The 24,763-nt window shown below is 38.3% G+C and overlaps 1 long non-coding RNA gene across 1 annotated transcript in view; it reads right to left on the bottom strand.

The window, feature by feature from the left end:
• Positions 1-311: 311 nt before the first annotated feature.
• The window catches only part of LOC122211937, a 52,511-nt gene continuing 28,059 nt past the window's right edge, over positions 312-24,763 (bottom strand). The window contains exon 4 of the long non-coding RNA XR_006198907.1: positions 312-418. This is a non-coding gene — a long non-coding RNA (uncharacterized LOC122211937). The remainder of the gene's footprint in view (positions 419-24,763) is intronic.

Here is a 24,763-nt window from a genome sequence, read left to right on the forward strand (position 1 = left end):
TGGTTTGCTCTCCTTACTCCTTCAGCTTTCTTTCAGATGTCTCCTTATCAGAGAGGTCTTCCCTCGCCTCTCTATGTAATTTAATGACCTCCCTGGCATCTACACACACACACACACACACACACACACACACACACACACACACACACAATTTTCTTCTCAGCCTGATGCATTTTTTCTTCATGGCACTTACCATCATCTGACACCTACCACACACAGAGTAGGGAAAGCAGGGATTTTTGTTTTGTTCATCATCGTTATTATTATTATATTATATTATATTATTATATCATCATTATTATTACCTCGAATGTACCTGTTCATAGGAGGCGAGCGACTGCCTCACCATAGGTCCTCAACTATTTGTTGAATGCAAGCTTGAACGAATTGAGGAACTGTAAGTTGCTGACAGAAAATCCTAGAGGAAAATAAAAATAATACAAGATTGTTCTTGTGTTTGAGGAGAAACCAAACCAAAACAAAGCAAACAACTATTGGGGAAGAATTAAAATGTCTACTGGAGATGTTTGTTAGCCAAGCGTTATATTTAAATTGTTTTGTAAGTTTACGATGAAAACCCAAGACCTGCCTCCCACTCTTGACAAAATCTCTAGTTAAATTTACAATGAGTGGATTTAGGGGGCAAATGTGAACTAGGCTGAGTTCTACAGCAAGTCTGACAAGGGAAATGCAGAGTCAAACAGCAAAGCACTTATAAAATAAATTTTTTAAAAGCACTTGTGGATTCTTCAGTTCTTAATCATAGATAAAGTTGTAAAGAATGATTCACCACCTGGGGCACCTGGGTGGCTCAGTCGGTTAAGCTTCTGACTTTGGCTCAAGTCATGATCTCACAGTTCATGGGTTGGAGCCCTGCGTGAAGCCCCACGAGACACAGATTCTGTGCCTCCCTCTCTTTCTCTGCCCTTCCCCACTTGTGCCCGCTCTCTCTCAAAAATAAATAAACATTAAAAAAATGATTCATCGCTCATGATTATGAGTACATGATTTTTCATCTATACACATTTCAATTATACACATTTAGGTATAATTACTATACTTTTCAGAATCACACAAGAGATATAAGAAGAAAATGAATTTTATCATGGCAGACACTAGAACAATATAAATAACCAAAGCCACTAAAATTTATAAACCATTCAAGTACTAAGTCCATAAACTCTTGAAAGGCATATTGGAAATAGCAGGCTAAGCTCATGATTAATGAAGACAATTTGAAAAGATCATATTTTCTATTTGAAAGTTTTATACGAAAATCAATGTAGTTCCTTCTTTATCCTGACTAGGTAAGACTGAGAACACCATAAAATGAGTATCTTCACAGGAAGGCATTTTCCCATCAGCATAATAACATTTTACAGATTCCTAGATTACGGTAGTAGTAAAAATTCTAGTTGATTGCTTATTAGTTCAAGGTTTCTGTCCAATGAAATTGATAGTTACTATATCTTCTTTTTTTAATTCTTTTAACAGTTTATTTATTTTTGAGAGAGACAGGGAGAGTGAGCAGGGGAGGCGCAGAGAGAGAGGGAGAGAGAGAATCCCAAGCAGGCTCTGCAAGAGATCATGACCTGAGCAGAAACCGAGAGTCAGATGCTTTTTTTTTTTTTAACATTTATTCATTTTTGAGAGTGAGAGAGACAGTGCATAAGCAGGGGAGGGGCAGAGAGAGGGAGATACAGAATCCGAAGCAAGCTCCAGGCTCTGAGCTGTCAGCACAGGGCCCGACACGGGCTCAAACTCACAAACTCCGAGATCGTGACCTGAGCTGAAGTCGGACGCTTAACCGACTGAGCCACCCAGGCACCCCTAGATGCTTTTTTTAAAAATGTTTATTTATTTTTGAGAAAGAGAGAGATAGACTGTGAGCAGGGGAGGAGCAGAGAGAGAGGGAGACACAGAATCTGAAGCAGGCTCCAAGGCTCCAAGCTGTCAGCACAGAGACCCAGGTGGGGTTTGAACCGATGAATCGTGAGATCATAACCTGAGCTGAAGTTGGATGCTTAACCGACTGAGCCTAGAGTCAGATGCTTAACCGACTGAGCCACCCAGGTGCCCCAGTATCTTCTTGATTCTACAATGCCTTTGACAGTCATACACACTATTAATTTAACAACAACTGTGGACACAAGAATAAGTAAACAAATGTAGTAAATATTCACACTGAATATGAGATGCATTCCAACCATGAGAAAGGTCAATTTCGGGCAAAGTGCATCTTATCATTGTGGAAATACTGTGCTATGAAAACAGAAGATTTGAATTCAGCACGTTCATTGCTTCCTGGTTTTGAAACCTGTATTTTGAAAACTGAATCTTTTTGGCTCAATTGTCTGACTCTAGAAGACCATTCTCTTCTTCCTTGTGAGGCAGAGGAAAGGAGGACTGAGGAAGGGAAGAGTAGACCAGATGATCTTTGAAGGAAGCCTACAGCTCTAAGGTTGTGGTTCTATGTTTCTTGACAATACAATTACTAGAAGGAAGAAGATTCTAATGTGACTAATTCATGCAAACACTTGTGGTGATTTTCATTCTGATCCAAATCTTGATCACACTTCTTACAGAATTTCTACCTTTGCAGCCCCTGATTTTAAGAGGGCCCCTGAAGTTGTTGATTTTAGAGGTCGGTAAGTCATTCTTTCTACATAAAATCTTCGACGACAAGCTCCAATAGCCAAAGTAGACACAGCTTCCAATGAGCAGGACGGCAGCCCCACTTCTAATAAGTTAATCCAATGGTTTTTGTCATGAGCAAAACAAGAAATCATGTTTTTAATCATACTAAAAGGTCTCTGCATCTTGTTAACATCTGGAGTTCAATCACTTCTGTGCTAAAAACTGGGGAATGCTTCAGCAGGGCATAAATCTTGCCCCTCATTGTACATGCGATCCAGATGCTGGAGGAGAATTAACGTTCGTTTGTAACACATCTGGTGTCGGCAGCTTTGAGTAAACTCTAATAGAAAGAGTGCGGAACTAACGTGGCATTACACCTTCCCTCGGGCCAGAGGTTCTAGACTGAAGGTAAAAGCCTGCAGGTGTCCCTTGGGGCTTAGCAATAAACTGCACTAATCAGCTCTGGCATTGTGTTAAGTGCAGGGTGTTTTGAATTTTCCACAGAAATTTCACAGCCCAGTAACTCTACATTCCAACTGTCTGCTTTTGACAACTCTTTAGATGTGCCACCATCTTGAAACTCCAAATAAAGGGAAGGCCCAGAATCACTATCAGGGTTAGGCTATCCCAAAGGGGATAGGATGGGAAAGGGCAGATCACGACCAGAGCAGTGGCAGATCACGACCAGAGCAGTTGTGAACCAGTAACAGGATGCGGCTAACTGTAGGTATCAGAGGTGGCTTCGGTTCTGTCAAGAAAGGCAGTCCCCGGTAGAGTCGAAAGAGCATTGAATTTGAATTGGGACATCTGAGCTTAAGTCCCACCTCAGTATGTGTGCAGAAGTCCAAAATTACCTGGGTCACGGCTTCTCACAAGGATATCTGAGAGCCAAATAAGATGATGGCTTTTTGTAACAAATGGCTCAAGTCCTAAATTCTTAGGATAGCATTTTAATTCACTTTGTAGTATAGCTTTCCTTTCCAAACTCCTTTATCCTCCATATACACTTGGTATTTAAATTACCATAAGTATCTTGCTTTTCAAAAGCCTATTGCATTCTTTTGTGCTTTGGAGACTTTATCCAGGCTACCCCTATGGGTTTTCTTTGCCTCAGTTCTTTTGCCGACCTGTGATTTCCCACTAAGCCCTATGTTTTCTTCTCCACACTCACACGTGTCTCTATGATAGCACTTTGTGCGGAACATCATATACTGTCCACTGGTTTTTTTTTGTGCCTATCTCCTTGGCTACACTTTGATCCTGCTTCATGAGAATCTGGGAAAGAAAAGGTGATATCTATCAGAAGTACTTAAATAACTCTGCAGGATACATTTCATTTGTTGCAGATGGCCTCTGATTACATCACACTTCCAGGAGAAAAGTATTTATGATAGTCAAATGATAGGGCATAGAAATGCTACTGGGTAATTGGAGGGTTTATGTTAGGATTTAAAAGAACATCTAGTTAACCATGGAAGTGTTTGTATGATAGCGTTGTGCTCTGTTGGGGGCCAGGCTCTGAGGTCAGGGAAGTAGGATGCTTGCCCCACAGGAGCATCTAGAGAAAGATCAGATTCACATTCCCCCATTCACACTCTGCCCGGCTCTTGTGCTCATTGAGGGAAATTGTGGGTGAAGCCTTCCACCCTATTCTAAGTGTTCTTTAAGTTGGTGCAGCATGTATGGTTGAATTTTATGAGTTAAATGTGCATATGACGTGATTTCACCAATCATATGTTTTGAATTTGGTATTTGTAACTATAAGTACATGCCAGAAGAAGCTACTTTCCAATTTAGACTTGAAAACTGCCATACCACCAAGTGAATCATATAGCCTAAAAGAGATAAGACATGAACATTGATACACATTTATAATCTCATTACAAGAAAAAAATGTGAACTAAAACAGTAAGACTGACAAGAGTACTGATGCCTTAAAGAGACAGATCTCTAGCAGTGATAAGATCCTGAAAACTGCCCTTTGCTTTTGAATAGCATGTATGTTTCCCCCAGTACTTTTGTATGTGAGTCATTCATGCATTTGTGTTCTCTGCCCACCTGTAAAGTAACGCTCTAGATCAAGCCTAGGGAAGAAGGAAAACCGAAAAATGATTACATCCATCTAAAAATAGCCAGACAGGAATCATCAGCTGTTCAAAAGAAAAGTTTTCTAAGTATACTTATAAATGCTTATTGTAGAAATACTTAGATTGAACAAGACATCTTCAATTCAGGTTGGATTGATAAGTAACTAATAGAAGACAAAACCATCGATGTGCTGAAGACACACACACACACACACACACACACACACACACACACACACACGCTGACCGAATTCACAACCGATACGACTTTAAGAAACACTAAAGAACATATTTTAAGCTGAAGGAAAATAAGAGAAGATTAACTGTTTAAAATAACAATAATGATCATTTCTTGTGAGGCTTACGACATGTAGAAGCACAGGACAATAGCAAAACAGTACAGGCTACAATGGAGGTATACTGTTTTAAATTTCTTGCATTGTTGAAAAAGCAGTAAGTAGATTTTTTAAGTGAACTCTTTCATCCCCATCACGTGTTTAAACCATCCCCCCACCACCTCCCTTCTGGTAACCACCAATTTGTTCTCTATAGTTAGGAGTCTATTTCTTGGTTTCTCTCTCTCCCTCTCTTTTTTCCTTTGGTCATTTGTTTTTTTTTTTTCTTTTTTTTTCCCCCCCAGTCTGTCTTAAATTCTACATATGAGTAAAATCACACGGTATTTGTCTTTCTCTGACTGACTTACGTTACTTAGCATTATACTCTCTAGCCCCATCCATATTGTTTCAAATGACAAGATTTCATCCCTTTTAATGGCTGAATAATACTCCAATGTGTGTGTGTGTGTGTGTGTGTGTGTGTGTGTGTGTGTGTGTCTTCTTCTTTATCCATTCATCTATTGATGAACACTTGGGCTGCTTCCATAATTTGGCTACTGTAAATAATGCTGCTATAAACATAGAAGTGCATGTATCCCTTTGAATTAGTGTTTTTGTATTTTGGGAGTAAATATTCAGTAGTGCAATAACTTTGTGAGGAACCTCCATACTATTTTCCAGAGTGGCTGCATCACTTTGCATTCCCACCAACAGTGCACAAAGGTTTCTTTTTCTCCAAATCCTCGCCAACACCTGTTATTTCTTGTGTTTTTTATTTTAGCCATTCTGACAGGTGTGAGGTAATATCTCATTGTAGTTTTGATTTTCATTTCCTCGATGATGAGTGATGTTGAGCATCTTTTGATGTGTCTGGTGGCCATCTGGAGGTCTTCTTTGGAGAAATGTCTGTTCATTTCTTCTAACCATTTTTTAATTGGGTTATTTGTTTCCTGGGTGTTGAGTTGTATCAGTTCCTTATATATTTTGGATATTAACCCCTTATTGGATGTGTGATTTGCAAATACCTTCTTCCATTCTGCAGGTTGACTTTTAGTTTTGTTGATTCTTTTGCTGTGCAGAAGCTTTTTTATTTGGATGTAGTTCCAATAGTTTATTTTTGCTTTTCTTTCCCTTGCCTCGGGAGGCATATCTAGAAAAAATACTAGTATGGCTGATGTCAGAGACATTACTGTCTGTGTTCTCTTCTAGGATTTTCACAGCTTCAGGTCTCACATTTAGGTCTTAAATCCATTTCTAACTTATTTCATGTATGGTGTAAGAAAGTGGTCCAGTTTTATTCTCTTACATGTAGCTGACCAGTTTTCCCAAGACCATGTGTTGAAGAGACCGTCATTTTCCCATTGCATATTCTTTCCTCCTTTGTTGAAAATTAATGGACTATGTAACTGTGGGTTTGTTTCTACGTTTTCTATTCTGTTCCATTGATCTATGTGTCTATTTTGTGCCAGTACCATTCTGTGTTAATTACTATCGCTTTATAACATAACTTGGAGTCTGGAATTGTGATGCCTCCACTTTTGCTATTCAAAGACTTTGCTTTTTCAAGATTGCTTTGGCGATTTGGGATCTTTTATGGTTCTATACACATTTTAGGATTGTTTGGTCTACTTCTGTGAAAAAGTGCTATTGCTATTTTGATACAAATTGCATTAAATGTGAGGATTGCTTTGGGGAGTATAGACGTTTTAACAATATTGGTTCTTGCAACCCATGAGCATGGAATGTCTTTCCATTTCTTCGTGTCATCTTAAATTTCTTTCATCAGTGTTTTATACTTTTTCAGAGTACAGATCTTTCACCTCCTTGGTTAAATTTATTCCTAGGTATTTTATTACTTTTGGTGCAGTTGTAAAAGGGATTGTTTTCTTAATTTCTCTTTTTGTGGCTTCATTATTAGTGTGTAGAAAGGCAACAGATTTGTGTACAATGATTTTATATCTTGCAACTTTACTGAATTCATTTATCAGTTCTAGTAGTTTTCTATATATAGTACCATGTCATCTGCAAATAATATAAGTTTTATTTCTTCCTTACCAATTTGGATGCCTTTTATTTCTTTTTGTTGTCTTTTTGTTGTCCGATTGCTGTGGCTAGGACTTCCAGTACTATGTTGAATAAAAGTGGTCAGAGTGGATATCCTTGTCTTGTTCCTAATCTTAGGGGAAAAGCTTTTAGTTTTTCACTGTTTAAGATGATGTTAGCTGTGGGTTTTCATATATGGCCTTTATTACGTTGAGGCATGCTCCCTCTAGACCTACTTTGTTGAAGGTTTTTATCATGAATGGATATCATACTTTGTCAAATGTTTCTTCTCCATCTGTTGAAATGATCATGTTCTTAAAATCCTTTCTCTTACTGACCTGATGTATCACCTTGACTGATATGCAAATACTGAACCACCCTTGCATCTTGGGAAAAAATCCCACTTGCTCCTGGTGAATGATTTTTTAAATGTATTGTTGAATTCACTTTGTTTGGTTTTTGTTAAGGATATCTGCATCTATGTTCATCAAAGATATTGGCCTGCAATTCTTTTTTTGTGGTGTCTACCTGACTTTGATACCAGGGTAATACTGGCCTCATAGAATGAATATGGAGGTTTTCCTTCCTTTCCTATTTTTTTTGGAATAGTTTGAGAAGAATAGCTATTAACTCTCCTTTAAATGTTGGGTAGGATTTGCCTGTGAAGCCATCTGGTCCAGGACTTTCATTTGTTGGGAGTTTTTCATTTGCTGATTCAATTTCATTGCTGGTAATCGTTCTGTTCAAATATTGTTTCTTCCCAAAGCAGTAAATGATGTATTAAGATAGACCATACTAAGTTGTGCCTTGTAGTTTTCAGGGTAACCACCAAAACAAGGACATTAAAAACTGTAACAAAAGTCTAACAGAGGGATAAAAAGGAGTATTTTTTAATTGATTTTTATAAAGGAAGGCAGGAAAGGAATAATTTAAAAAAAAATAGAAAAAGGGGAAAGTAGAAAACAAATAGCAAGATGGTAGACCAAAACGTAGGATTTCCAGACTGGACTTTAAAAAAAATACAATTACAGCTGCTTATAAGAAACACACCAGAAACATAAAAATACTCAATGCTTCAAAAAACAGAAAAAAGACCAACCAAGTAAGCGTTAACCAAAAAGGAGTTGGTATGACTACACTGATATCAAAGTAGACTTTAAGGTGAGAAGAATTAAGAGAGATAAAGAAGTATATTTCATAACATTAAAAGGGTCAATTCATCATAAGAACACAGAAACCTGCCTAATCCCCAGCAAGTTTGATTTAAATAAACAAAGAAAAGGGAGATGGAGGGAGAAGGAGAAGGTAGGAATGGGGAGGGGGGGAGGGGGGAGTTAGAGCTGGCAGGGGAAGGGACAGACCAGGGGGAGAGGAGAGAGGGGGGAGTGAGAAGGAAAGGGAGAGGGAGAGGGAGAAGGAGAGGGAGAGGGAGAGAGAGAGAACAAGTGCCCAATATCAAGATAATATGGGGGAAGTCATCACAAGCATTAGGATGAGAAGTATTAGAAATTACTTTGCACCAATAATTTAACAACTTAAATGGACAAATGTCTTAAAAAACATAGCTTAGTAAAGCTTATGATCAGGCAGACGAGAACCTTCTTGGTCATGCTATGCTCAGTCCATCAGAGCTGCACGAGCTGAATGCAGCTTACATTTTTCCTGCCTACAGGCCCACTGGGACCCGCACAGACCCTGCTGTGCCCAGGCTGCCCTGATGTACATTCTGATTCACCTGGGACTGAGAGATTTCCCAAGACACAGGACCTTTAGTACTAAAACCAGGAAAGTCCCAAACAAACCAAGATGATTTCATCAGCCAGTGCCCTCCCTCTGGTGGAAGGGCTTGGCTCGGGAGCTGTCCATGTCTCTCCTGGCATCCTCAAGGGCTGAGCAGATCAGTATCTCATAGCACACCTATGACCAGCTCTTAGCACACCCATATCCTTTGGTGCAGCTTTGGGGAAGCTGACATATGATAACACCTTTAGAGAATTTCCCACCTAATTCACATCATGAAATGGCTTAATCATTGTTAATTGTCAGTAGTGATGGTATTCTCTGTATGAACTCAAAATATCAACATCTTACCCCTCACCCATGCATACATGTGTCTTCTATAGGGAACTTTATGTTCATATTCCCAGTTATCTACAGCTACTCTTGCCAAGCTTGCATCCTCTACCTGTTCTAAAAAGTCTTCCTCCAGACGATAATTACTGTTCTTAAATGTGAACACAAACAGCTGTAATCCTATGCATCATCTAATCACTCTTGCATTAAATCAGTTAAGGGAAGATAATGGTGGAAGTCCCATATTCCCCTTTTTCTGCAGGTTGCATTTTTTTAATGAAGGAAAAAAACCCAACAACTCCTACACAGACCTTTCATTTCAGTTTACCCTGTGATCTTTTTCTGCCCTCGTTCATTTGATGTTTTCCCTTAGACAAGAAATTCAATAGTTAACTGCAGGGTGATTGCATGAGAAATAATTTGGCAAACATTCATAAAATAAGAGCTTAAAGCATTTGGCCCTCAATTCAATGATAGGTTTCTTCACATTAAACAAGGGTAGCACAGGAAAGGAGGGCTGGAGACTGGGTTTAATCCTCTGGGCACTAGGTCATTTAAACTTCAAGAGTCAAAAACCAAAAGATATGAATAGTCACTCTCACTGGGGGAATTGTATCTGTTTCTGGACATAAGGCCAGGATTCATTTGAACATAAGCAACACTCACTTGCCTCTTTTGCTTCCCCTACATATTAAATCCCTTGAGTGATCAGCAAAGCTTGATTTGCTTTGGAGCAGCTGAGGCAAGGTCACACCCTAGTCATCTCTCAATCTCCCAATGCGTAATTCAATATAGGCTCTCAAACTTGGAATTGACTTGAAGTGTTTCAAATAAATTGGGACTCCCTCACTGCTTCTTAGCTGGGGCTCCAGAGATTTAAGCTGTCACCAGCCAAAGGAAGAACCTAGGTGTCACTGAAGACTGTTTCCTTAAGATAAAGGGCCATTTAATTCTGGAGATCACCAAAAGACGACACAGAAATGAAGCAGAAACATTGTCTTGAGCCTGAAAGGAAAAAACCTCTACGCTATTATACCTCATTTTGTGGGTGAACGTTTTTCAGTAAAACAGTGGGAAGAGGCACCAGGGACAGCTGGGTTGGAGGAGACTGCCATACAAATATGAGCTTCTCAAAAATGACACAGATTCTCTTTAATCCAAAAAGGGGGAGACAAAATAAAAATGACCTGTTTACAAAAACATAAATAACTAAAGGTATATAGGGTATCCTCCTACCTTGAGAAAATTAGCTTGTATGGCAATATTTTAAACTGTGTGTTTTTTTTTAATGAAAGGTCAAAAAGACATAAAAATTCCTCTCTGAATACACATCCCTGGTTAAACAGTAAAATGTTGTTTAAGGAGCCTTTAGATAAATTTATAGATAATGGATTGAATGTAAGTAAAGTCTGGAAAAAGTGGATTATGTGCCACTTTAAATTTCCTTTGGTCTGATGCAAGTACAGTAAAGTTGTGTTCTCTTCACCGGTTAATTTTTGCCTGGTGTACTTTTGTCTCTCAGTTTCAGGCTTATGTCATTTGGTTTTATTTTGTAAATTGCCTATCATTAAAAGACTTTTTTCTAATGTTTATTTATGTTGAGAGAGAGAGTGCGTGAGTGAGTGGGGAGAGGCAGAAAGAGAGGAGAGAGAATCCCAAGCAGTCTCCACATCCAGTGTGGCTCCCACCGTGGGGCTCAGTCTCAGGAACTGTGAGATCATGACCTGAACCCAAATCAAGAGTTGGACGCTCAATCAATTGAGCCACCCAGGCACCCCTAGAAGGCTCTTCTTTTTGAACTCATTTCCTTTTTGTATTTATATATTATAGATAAGCTCAGCTTTTTGATGCTAATTTATTTTGTTTTATTAATTATGAAATGTTTCTCTTCCTCCTTTCCTAACTTCCATGGGCTACATCACATTTCTCTTAATTTTTATTATATACTTTATTATTTTACCCATTGCCCTTTTTTATTTTTCCTTAAATACACAGTTTGCTTTAAAAAGGGGAGGAAGAATTAGAATTTGTATTTGTTCCCAAATGAGATCACTACTCCTAAAAACCCAAAATCCTCCCACGAGAGTAAGAAGTCAGTGTTATCTAGATTTCGATCTATGTTTAAAAAAAGAACAATAATTATGGGCACCTGGGTGGCTCAGTTGGTTAAGCGTCTGACTCCTGATTTTGGCTCAGGTCATGATCTCACAGTTTGTGGGACTGAGCCCTGCGAAAGACTCTATGCTGGGCATGAAGCCTGCTTGGGATTCTCTCCCTCCGCTCCCTGTGCCCCTCCTCCTGCTTGTGGGCTCTCTCCCTCTCAAAATAAATAAAGTTTAAAAAAAAGCAATCATTATTGTTAACAAAATATCGGAATGACCAATGCGTTTTACTGATGCTGACAGGTGCTTCTTGCATTCTGCTCTTAATGAGAAGACAGAATAGAATAGGAGCTAAGCGAGAACTCGGGCTCTTCCATCAGCCTGACTAGATGCAAATCTACACCCCTGGTTTTCGATTTGTGTGACCTTGAGCAAACTGTTTCATTTCTCATCTGTAATATAGGGATAATGATGGCACCTACTTCATCAAGTTTTTCGTGAGGACTGAATTCTATTAGATTTTTAAAACACTACAAATAATGCCTGGAACATGGCAATATTCATCAGCGTGGAGTATGTTTTTCTTGCTAGAATATATTTGTCATATTTCTTTCAGCAAAGGTATGATGAAAAAAAAATTCTGAGCCTTTACCTGTTTGAAATAACTGTTTTGTCCCCATTCTTAAATATTTTTTTGGAATGAGTAATACAAATGACACAAAATTCAACAGGCACAGAAGGATCTGTTGTGAAAAGTAGATATGCATTCTACCTGTTTCTCCACCCAGTCAGGATCCTTAGTTGTCCTTACAGAAATAACCTATGTAACTACAGATATGTGTATGTATACATGTACACGTGTGAGTCTGTGTATGTGCATATGTACACATACATAGTATTGTCATATTTTTTAACACTAAATTACAATGTGCTACCCCTTCTCTTCAAACTTAAAAATGTTATTTCAGGGATAATGGTGTATCTAAACCTTACTCCTTTTAAGGGATCATATTATTCCATTGTATTTGTGTGCCTAACATTGAATTAGCCCCATATTAAACACTTAGATGGTTTAAAAACTCTTGCTGTTATAAACAATACTGAAACAAATATCCTCAGAAATACACACATTTAAGTGTGCTTGTAGGGTAACTTTCTACAAGCAGAGACATGAAGACAAAGCCCTCTATGCATTTATAATTTTGATATTTCTCTCTTTCTCTCAAAATAAATAAATAAAACTTAAAAAAAGAAACTATAAATAAAATGGGGATGATAGTTATGTTTTATAATGCAAGGAAGTATGTTTCTCAAACATTATCTGACTTACTGAGGTAGGTCTACCAAATCTTTAAAAAATTGAAAATTCCAATGACATATAAACTGTTCCAAGGAAAATTTTCTATTGAAGTCACAGATAAGACATAAATGCTCATTACCACTACTTCCATTTCACATTGTCTTGGAGATATCAGCCAACATAATTCTTTTTTATTATTATTATGATGATGAAATTTATTGTCAAATTGGTTTCCATACAACACCCAGTGCTCATCCCAACAGGTGCCCTCAATACCCATCACCCACCCACCCCTCCCTCTCACCCCCCATAAACCCTCAGTTTGTTCTCAGTTTTTAGGAGTCTCTTATGTTTTGTCAGCCAACATAATTCAATAAGAAAAATAAACTAGGGTGTAAAAAGGAAAGAAAGTAAAAGTATCATCATTTGCAGATGATATGATTATATACCTGGAAAAAACAAGGGGATTAATTTTAAAAAGTATAACATCAATAAGAGAGCTCTGCAAGGTGGCTGGGTAAAAAAAGCTATGTACAATGTCAGCCCATACACATATGAACAATTTCCAGTTAGATTATCTACAGGAGAAAAGATTCCACTTACAAAAACAGTAACAACAACAAAACCTAGGAATATACTTAATCAGAAATAAATAAGATCAATATTAAGGAAGTTTAAAACTTCTCTTGAAAATCACAAGACACACTCAGATACACACACACACACACACATGCACATATACACACTTACACATAAAGAAAAGCATAGAATGTGCTTGGAAAGAAATACCCAAAAATATTTAAAGAGTCAAAGCCACCCACGTTAATTCATAAATTTGATACATCTGTTTAGGTGTGGGACTAGACTACATGACTCTAAAGATCACCTAGAAAAATAAACAAATAAAAATAGCCAGAAATTTTCTGAAAAATTAAAGCAAGAGAACTATAACTACCAGATTTTGTTACAAATTATAAATCTAATAAAAATGTAAAATTTGCTATTTGCACATGAATAGACAGACAAGCCTATAAAAAAGAAAATCCAGAAATAGATGCAAACATACACAGCTATATATATGTAAAGATCCAAGAAACATTTCAAAATGGCATTGAAAATATGAATTATATAAAAATTTGTGATGGGAAAGCTGGATAGCCACCTGAAAAACATAAATTTGGAATCATAACTCTTACCAGAATAAATTTAAAATTGATCAAAAACTTGAGTGTATGATTTTAACCTTAAAAGTAGTAGAAGAAACCATGAAAAACAAACTTTATTCCCTTAAGTGAGAAAAGCTTTTGTAAGTACAAACAAAATCCAGAAGCCATACGAAATTGATAAATTTGGCTATATAAAGATTTATTTATAAAACATTTTGTATGGCAAGAATCACAATAATCAAGTCAAGATCAAACAAAAAATTGAGAGAAATTGTTTGCATAAGAAACAAAAAACTAAATTCTCTAATATATAAAGAATCTCTACTAATCAATCAGGAAAAAAGCCCAAAACACCAACATTCCATTAGCCTAATGAGCACAGAGTGTGAACAGACAGATCACAGAAAAGAAAAATACAGACAACTCTTAAATACATGACAAAATGCTCAAGGGTTGCTACTTTAAAGCACATTATAATAGCTTTTTTTTTTAAATCTAAAAGATTGGCAAAATTCAGAAAGTATGACACCTCTGTTTTGACTAGAGTTCAGGGAAACACTCTCATCGAAATGCATCTCTCATCTATGTGCATCGAAATCAATAATACCTGTTTGCAGGGTTATTTTGACCATACTTACCAAGATTACAAATACACAAACCCTTTATCTGGCAATTCTACTTTCAAGGCTCCATCTTACAGATTTACTCACACATGTAATAAAGATTACTCACTGCAACTTTGTATGGAAAAGCAAAATATGATAACCACCAAATTACTCATCAGTTGAGTATTCCTTATGGGGCGCCCCGGTGGCCCAGTCGGTTAAGCGTTCAACTTCAGCTCAGGTCATGATCTCACAGTTTGTGGGTTTGAGCCCCACGCTGGGGCTCTGTGCTGACAGCTCAGAGCCAGAGCTGGAGCCTGCTTCAGTTTCTATGTCTCCCTCTCTCTCTGCCCCTCCCCTGCTTGCGCTCTGTCTTTCTCTCTCTCTCAAAAATAAAATAAAAACATTAAAAAAAAAAAAGAGTATTCCTTATATGAATTGTAGTATATACATATAATCATATATGATAAATAGTAAATAAAGAAAAAGAGAAGGGGTGCCTGGGTGGTTCAGTCAGTTAAGCTGCCGACTCTTGATTGGCTCAGGTCACGATCTCAGAGTTTGTGAGATTGAGACCCGAGTGGGGCTCTGTGCTGATGGCTCATGGGAGTCTGCTTGGGATTCTCTCCTTCTCTCTTTGCCCCTCCCCTGCTCACGCGTTCTCTCTCTCTCTCTCTCTCTCTCTCTCTCTCTCTAAATAAAATAAATGAACATTAAAAAAAAAAGAAGGAAAGGAGTTTTATGTACAGATACGGATGATCTCCAAGGTATGTTTTTAAAACGCAAAAAAAGAATACAGAATTTTGAGTGCAATATACAAACATGTAAGTAAAAGTTAACTGACAGGTTGAGAGGAGCATAAAATATGCATCTTGATTCTGGCCGCTACAGTCCACATTTCAGTAGGACCAGACTACTTAGCACTCTCCACATACACCTTTTTGGCTGGAGCCACCAGACTCTTGGTTACATTTTTCCCTGTGAAGAATATCCTCCATCCTTCTTTTTGCTTCTCAGAATTCAACCCATCCTTAGATTCTCCTGTAAATTAATCTTTCGCCTCTTTTCTTTCAACATTACCATGTGAACCTGGGTTTTTTCCCTAATAAATGGTAGTAAAATCTATTAAATCTACATAACGCTGGAAGAAGAGAAGGGAGGGAAAAGGAACAGCTACTAAATACATGTCTGCCAGACACTTTAATGCCCTACGTCATTTAATTTTATAACAACCATAAAACTGAGGTTTTATTCCAGTTACAAATGCTGAAACTAGCTCGAGGAGATTAAAGAATGTTCCCAGTGTCGCACATTAATAATTGGACATGCAGAGGTTTGAACTCAGGTATCTAGGATCCCAAAGGTTTCTCTTTTCCACAATAGAGCCTTAGACTTATGGGACTTTTGCCACGTTTCTTGAGGACCCAAACTTTTGAGATCATCTAATTCAACACTCTTGATTTACAAATGAGGAAAAGAAAGCTGGAGAGGTTAAGTGCTTTGCAAACTAGTTTGTTAGTGTCATCGGGGTTGGATAGAAGGTCCATAAAAACACATGTATGTAATTAGGAGTAGGGATGTAAGGTCAACCCGATACTTTACACTTTTATAGCGGAATTTAGAATTAACAGGATAATTGATGGACTTTAAAATTAAAATGTTGTCACATATCATGGGCTGTGAAGGTTCAGGAATGAAAGAATAAACATCTGAGAATGAGTGTCCATCTGTGAAAATTAAAGTCTGCCTATGACATTTATAAAAATGCTTTAGTGTAATTAACTCTTTGCCGAGCATCTTTCCTGTGCAAAATGAGTTCTTGACATTCTGATGCAAAGTCCATGTGCCCGACGATAAAATCCTGAGGTCTCCAGTACTTACTCGCCTCCTCCCTCCAATATCTGGCTCCCATCCCACAGCCTCTACCACTCTGGCTCAGGAAGTAGGCAATTTCCTGCCCTAGCCGAGCCGGATATTAAGACCTCTTTGTTCCTTATCTCTGAGAAATAACACCTCTCTGTAATATTCCAAATGGCTGGCTGACTCATGGTCATACCTACCTAAAAGACTCTCGACTATTCTTGAACATTAGCATTGACCGAGGGAGAGCTATTTGCCCACATTCTAACTGCAAATGTTGTGGGGTGATATGGAGCACACTGGATTATTGCAGTGTGTAGACTGTCTGATTTTAGGATAAAGGAGATGTTTAAAAGAACAGTAAGGTTAGAGGATCTTCCTTTCTCCCCCTCCGCTGCCCCCAAATCATTCACAAACAAAACTACAATTTTATGGCAATTTGCATTTATGGAATAATCCTCTCTCATATGAGACATCTTGAGTAAATCCATTCATACCGATATGGACAAAACTGAAACTTCTAGGCTGCGTAACATGGGCGATTTGAGTATTCTTGGAAGCAATACATACAGAGATAACAACTGCTGACAACTTCTTGGTACATCCCAATGTAGAAAGACACGACGTATCGATCTATACACATAGGCTGTGTTCTCTACTTGCCTGATGGTTAGTAATACCATCTGCACATCCACAGCTTGTCCAGTTTCCAGGCTTCTTCCATTTGGTGGAATGTTCTTAATACAATATTCCTATTCAACACTTCAAAGCCCTTTCAAAACATTTCACTTTTCATGTAATGCATGCCCTACATTCCAGCTTCTTCTTTTTGGAGCTCTGATACCAGGACAAGCTAAAAAAATAGCTCATCATGATAACCAACCACAGAAAATACAATGCAGAAGTAAAAAGGTGTGGAGGACAATCTACTCTCTCTGTCTTCATTAGCAGAGTTAAAGAAATCAAAAAATGTTTGGAAGCTAAGAAATCTTAAAGATCACTTAGGCTCACTTTATAATTTTATAATTGTGGAAACTAGGCAGGGTTTTAAGTAGTGGTATGAAAAAGGTTCCAGGTAAAGGGAACCACATCTGCCTGGGCTACAAGGAGACTCTGACTAGATGGGCCAATCAGGAGGAAACAGGACGTAAGATTAAATAAGAAGGGCTGAACAAATTTACAAGGGATCTTGAAATTTCCATTTCCAAATATCCAATTTGGGGATCATTTTTCTACTTTCTTGGAAATTTAGCCATTGAATCATGTAGCTTAGCTTTGGAAAGGAACACAGGATCTCAGCTTTTATTTCTTTTCTTCCTTATATTTTATTTAGTTGTATTTCTTGCTTAATTTAAAAATCTTTGCCATCCACTAGATTGTAATCTTTATAGTATCTGGCACAGTAGGCGGGCATATAGTAAGTACTCCCAAATTATTTGTTGAATAAATGAGGTCATCTGAATTGAACTTCTACCTAGAGATGACATCTTTTTTATAGTTTTCTGAACGGTTGACTCCCTAACTGTGGTCTCTATGAATATCCTGGGTGATGAAGCCTGGCCATCACCAAGGTATCCCATGCCCTTGTCGAGATGCCATTATTGAGAAGAACCAATTTCTTTTGAAAGGAAGGGGACAGACTTTCGATTACCAGGATATTGTATGTCAAAGGACATGCAGATATTGAACACTTCTTAAGTTTCTGGCAGGCACTAGACCTTAAGTAAGATACAAGGAAATGAAATACATGAGGGCCTTTTAGCACTTTGAAAAAGCCTTATGGAATTAGACATTCCTATTCCCATTTTCCATATAAAATAACTGAGGCTGACCTTTGAGTACTTAACTCCAGACAACACAGCAGTGAAACTGATCTGAAACCAGGTCTGGCTTGGAAGTTCAGACTCTTCGTAACTTGCTACACTGCCTCTACTATATAAAACAAAATTGTCACCTTCAAATTAGTCACAGTACAGCCGGAGACAGATTTGTAAACACCCACCGTAATGTCTCTCGCAAGTGGGTAAAATGCACGAAACACCTAAAATGGAAGCTATTAGTTTGGCCTGGATTTTTGGAAATGTCAAGAAGGGTTTCACTAAAGAGATGGCTTCTGACCTGAGCTGTGAAGGTGACTGTCAGGAGGAATCAACCTGACTCATCGGGACGTCTCCCAGAAGAAGGAGTCAAAGAACACAGCGCAGACGGAAGATTTTCTCATGGGACATACGATGTTCCAGCCAGGCTGAGGACATACCCAAGTCAATGTGTAATATCTTGAGTGAAGTTTTTATAAGGTTTTGTTTACTTGCTACATAAGTACCCCCCTTAAATCCATCCCCTCGTGAGCAAACTCGTGAGTGCTTGTATACATGCCCAGACACACATACATACACACACACACACACACACACACACACACCACCACCACCACCACCACCATCACCACATACATTCCATAGTCTGCCTGGACAAACTGTCTCAGTGCCCTTCCTACTAAACTCATTGCTTCTGAGCATTAATAAACAATGCACTCAGTTTATGTGATAAGAGCACAAACAAAGGAATTTTAAATGGTAGACATGGTTAACTGACTTCAATGTTACAGACATTTGTCTAGCACCAAAATCTAAGATAGGGAGTAAATACAGACGAGGCAGCAGTAGATGAGATTTCCTGAACCTAAGTTCATAATAGAAATTGATGAATGCCTGCTGCAATTTGCTTTTAATGCAGATGAAACCAGTCTCTCATGGAAACAGATACCTTCCTGTATGTTTAGTGTATGTAAAAAAAAAAAAAAAGACTGGCTTTAAGGCAGCCACACAGACCAACTCACTCTCTTGCTTAAAGGAGACTAAACCGGGAACTTAAAACTCCAGTTTATTCACCCACAGAACTCTACCCAATACCAATGGGCTAGAGCAAATCAAACTTGCTGGTATTAGGCAACAACAGGTATTCTGAGTAAGCAGTTAATTTGTGGTTATTGCTTAGTTGTTAATAGGTAAGGTGAGAGTGATAACCTTTCAATGAAAGCACTCCTACTCCAGAGCAACGTCCCTGGTTCCTCAATAAACTTGGGAGTCTTTGGTGGCAAAACATTAAATTGTAAGCTTCCTCCACCCAACACAAATCCATACCGCAGCCAATGCAGCACGAAGTGATAGTATATCCAAGATGGGCTGGATGGACACCCATTTCATAGCTCAGCAATGACACTGAGGCTGAGAGCGGCATATGTCAGGGACTTTGGCACATCCTACTACCAGGTTAAGAAAAATATTGAAAAATGATGGTGGGAAGTGATACGAACAGTGTGTGGAAAGAAGTCTAATTTGAGAGTGGACCTGATTTCCTTAGTGTTGAACTTGATATGCCTCAAATTCCCAACACGCCATCGTTTGTACAACTGGATAGTCTTACTGAGGTCATAGAAGATGATGTGGAAGCGATATTAAATCCTTACAATGAGTCCTATGAGAGCAACTGCTACTGCTGAAGAGAATTCAGAGTTTTCCGATGCAAAGAGCTTTAAATGGGCTCAAAAGAGCCAAATATACTTCTGGAAAAAAGGTCCTAGAAATAGGAAGCACAGCAGTGAACTGTTACAGAAAATGCCGAAAGCCCTGACCTATAATGAAGTGAATTAGGAAGAAAAGAGAAAAGACACATCTTTACAAAAACTCAGTTCTATCTGGATTCACAGAAAGAAGTAAGAATATTAACCCAGGAAGAGAAGTTGAGGAGGACACTAAGCCTCGAAACAGGTTGCCATGTGACTTTTCTTAGGCAAAATCATCTTGCAACTTTAAAACTAGAAGGAGTATCAGAGATTATCGACCTCCACCCAATTACTATACAGTTGGGGAAACGGAGGGCCCAGAAGTAGTGACTGACTCAAGGCTGAGCAGCTAGTAACTCATCAACCAGGACTCGAGGTCTTCTTTCACACATCTGTCCCCTGGTTGGGGTCAGAAGGCTCTGAACATAGCAACTAGCCACTGTATAATAAAACGATTCTGTAAGTTCTCTACACTCAGTTTTCTCAACTTCTCTGATTCCTGGAATTATTAGAATAAAATGAAGATGTGGAATGTAGCAGTCATTGTAAAAGGCAAATAGCACTCTTCAAAAATGAAGAATTCCAACCAGATGCTATCCCCTGGGAGGTTAGGGATGGGAATTAGCTTTGTATTTTTCCCAGGTTCTAACACACATTACATGAATAACAGTGAAATGAACTGAAATACTTCCATTTTAATAAAGTCAAAATAACTTAAGACTGTGTACAACAGGGAAACCATCTAGTAGGTCTACTTCTAAGAAGGCTGTATTCTATTTTCAAAAGAATAAATACACCCTTTGGAAAAAAGCAGTACTGCTCTGCAACATAGTCTGAGATCTAGCAAGAATTTAGACATATAGAGGTTGTTGGAAAAAATAATTTCGATTACCTTTGCAAATTTCAGAACACAACAAATAATTCCTAATTACTATGAAACTTATTTTCCTTATTCCTTAGTTCCCTATTTCAGTAGGGAAAAACCCTCCTGCAACTAACCTTTCCTCTATTAACAAACAAAATAAATTTAATTTAAAAATTTATACAAGACCACTCAGTTAATAATTCCATGCAATGACATTACTTTAAAATATTATCAGCATTTATGAACCAACTTGCTTAAACTTTTCAGTTTAAACTTACAATTCAGTTTAAGCTTAGCATTTGAATTTTCTAAAAATAGAATTGCCCCATTGATAAAACCTGACATTCCATTTACTGCCGAGTTTTAAGTGGAAGAACATGTATCAAATATTTGAATTCATAAAATGTTGGTCTTTAAAAATTCACTGTTTCTTAAACAATGTCCCTGTATTTTCTTAAACATCTTTTTTTAAGTTTTTATTTAGGGGCACCTGGGTGGTTCAGTTGGTTAAGCATCTGACTTCGGCTTAGGTCATGATCTCACAGGTTGTGAATTCAAGCCCTGCATCGAGCTTTCTGCTGCCAGCACAGAGCCTGCTTCAGATCCTCTGTCTTCCTCTCTCTCTCTCTCTGCCCCTACCCCACTTGCTCGCACGCTCTCTCTCTCTCAAATAAAAAAATCCAGTTAGTTAATACATAGTGTGATTTTAGTTTCAGATGTGTAATACGGTATACTACAGTACTTTGAAACTTCCACACGATAATACCCAGTGCTCATCACAGCAAGTGCACTCCTTAATCCCCATCACCTATTTTACCCAGCCCCCCACTTCCTCCCCTCTGGTAGCCATCGGTTTGTTCTCTATAGTTAAGAGTCTGTTTCTTGATTTGCCTCTGCCTCTCTCTCTCTCTTTCTCTCTCTCCTTTCCTTTGCTCATTTGTTTTGTTTCTTAAATTCCACATGAGTGAAATCATATGGCACTAGTCTTTCTCTGGCTTATTTCACTTAGCATAATATTCTCTAGCTCCATCCATGTTGTTGTAAATGTCAAAATTTCATTATTTTTTATGGCTGAATAACATTCCATTGTATATATATATATACCACATCTTCCTTATCCATTCATCAGTAGGTGGACACTTGGGCTGTTTCCATAATTTGGCTACCATAGATAATGCTGCTATAAACATTGGGGTGCATGTATCCCTTTGACTTAGTATCTTTGTATTATTTGGGTAATTATCTAGTAGTGCAATTGCTCGATTGTAGGGTAGTTCTATTTTTAGTTTTTTGAGGAACCTCCATACTGTTTTCCAGAGTGGCTGCACCGGTTTGCATTCCCACCAACAGTACAGGAGGGTTTCCCTTTTCTCCACATCTCACCGACACCTGTTGTTTCTTGTGTTGTTGATTTTAGCCATTGTGACGTGTGAAGTTATATCTCATTGTAGGTTTGATCTGTATTTCCCTGATAATCTGTGATACTGAACATCTTTTCATAGGTCTGTTGGTCACCTGTATGTATTCTTTGGAAAATGTTCTTAAATATCTTTGCTGTTAAGTAGGATATCAAATTCCCTATGTTAATATTTATTTATTCTTTTGCATCTTCTCCGGAGGACACTGATCATTCAGCACATAAAAATGATCTCATTTCAGGGGCACCTGGGTGGCTCAGTCGGCTAAGTGTCCGACTTTGGCTCAGGTCATGATCTCACGGTTCATGGGTTCAAGCCCCACATCAGGACCTGTGCTGACAATTTGGAACCTGGAGCCCGCTTCAGATTCTGTGTCTGTCTGTCTGTCTGTCTCTCTCTTTCTCTCTCAAAAATAAATAAATAAACATTAAAAAAATGACCTCATTTCAGATACGGCTTAATTTCAATGGGTACATTTTTTGAAATTCAATTAACTTTCTACCATTACTGTCAGAAAAAAATGGTCTGAATCGCCTCATGTGATTTTACCTCTCAGCTCTGGAGTACAGCAATATTAGTTATCTTCATCATCAGAAAGCTCAGGACTAAATTCTACCAAGTGAACTGGCATTGTTGCTGAGGAAATAAAATACCTAAGAAAAATGAAGTTGGTTCTCAAATTTGGTTTCTCTCACTGAAGCAATTCCAGATAGTGTTTTTTAACGTACAGAGCTTTCACTGCCATCAAGACTCTCAGGGTCTTGGGGCCCCTGGGTGGCTCAGTCAGTTAAGTGTTTGACTTTAGCTCAGGTCATGATCTCATGGTTCATGGGTTCGAGCCCCATGTCGGGCTCTGTGCTGACAGCTCAGAGGCTGGAGCCTGCTTCAGATTCTGTGTCTTCCCTCTCTCTCTGCCCCTTCCCTGCTGGCACTCTGTCTCTCTCTCTCTCAAAAAAAAAAAATGACATTAAAAAAAAATTAAGACTCTCGGGTTCTTAAATTCCTGTCAACGTTTTTCAATTTGCAGAGATAGCAAACTGCCCTCAGAGCACTTTGACCCAGACCATGACTCAGAGACATAGTCGCCATCATCACATCTTGTGACACCAGACTGGTTTGTTTGGTTTGTCTGGTTTGTCAAAGTCTGGTTTGTCAAAATGCAGTCTTAGATGGACTTTGCTAACCCATGACAGATAGCAATATTTTAATGTCCATTAACAGCTTCCTGAAGTTTAGAAAAAACATCTTATTTCACTCACAGGAGAAGCTCCACAAGACAAAACAAACAAACAAACAAACAAATGACTACAGGATAAAAGAAGACATCCATAGAATTTGGCCTGAGCAAACTATAACTACAGGGACTTGCTTAGCAATAGTCTCTAGATCAGGGTTAGACAAGGAAACCAGAAGAATGGGAGCACCAATGTGTGAGCTGCATATTGTCCAGGGAGGTATGAGATGCTTATCCAAAGTCCGGACAAGGTAGATCAAGTAAATTAATTGGCTCCAGAAGTAATTCAATGAGGATCCATAGAATGCTGTAAGCAGGATCAAATATTACTTCTGGAGGCTATATGGAGTGCAGACCATAGGCTTTGGACTCAGACACATCTGGGTTCAAATTCTGCCTACACCACTTCCTAGCTGACCGACCTTGCAAAAGTTACTTGACCTCTCTGAATCTCAATTTCTTCATCTGGAAAGTGGAAATAACACTGACCACTATCCTAGCAGGCTGCTACTGGCTTAGGGAGGCACATAAGTGTGAATGCTTAACAGTCTCTGGCTCACAGCAAGACATTGAAAAAAGAAATTGAGGAGATCAGAGATGTAACCAAAAAATTTTACAAAAGATTATGTAGACTTGGGCACCTGGGTGGCTCAGTCGGTTAAGCGTCCGGCTTTGGTCAGGTCATGATCTCACAGTTCATGGGTTCAATCCCCACATCAGGCTCTGTGCTGACAGCTCAGAGCCTGCCTCAGAACCTCTGTCCTCCCACCCTCTCAAAAATAAGTAAACATTAAAAAAAAAAAAAAAAAAAAGATTATGTGGACTAAACAGAAAGGAGCAACGTCCTATCATTGCAAGTGAGAGGGCATGACAAGTTCAGAAGCTCCATTTAAATCTTCTCGTGTTCTAAGTAAAATGCTGATTACTAGCACCATATAAGCCAAATTCAGGACTAGAATAAAAGGTAGATTTCACTAATAATAGGAGATGATTTATTATAAGTAAAGGATACCTAGATATATTTTCATGATATAATTGAGAAGTTTACCACCTAAAGAGGACAAAGAGAGCTAAAAGCACAATAGTTATCAGAATATTACTTGCTAGTAATTACTGATAGTTTGAAGATGTCCCCTAAGAATTCCTTCCTTTGTCCAGATAAGTGAGGAATGACACAATAGCATTCCTCTGAAATTGTTGCCCATTTTGTACTAAAACCATTTGTTCAAGAGCTAAAAAACTCGATTACAATTTTGAGGTATACATAAAACAAGTTCATATTTTTATCCTCAAAGAGGCTAAAAACAATCCTGTGCTTTAAAAACATAGCTTGATATTTGGGGAACATAGCTATTTCCATTTATCAGGGCAGGCTGCTATAATCTTGCATGTCCAGAGAGGGGTAATACAACCGAAGTGTGGAACATGCATAGTTTGGATAAAATGTGTTCTATGTTTAACATCTTTAGTACC

This window comes from Panthera leo, chromosome F3 (assembly GCF_018350215.1).
Source record: "Panthera leo isolate Ple1 chromosome F3, P.leo_Ple1_pat1.1, whole genome shotgun sequence".
NCBI classification, from domain to species: Eukaryota; Metazoa; Chordata; class Mammalia; order Carnivora; family Felidae; genus Panthera; species Panthera leo.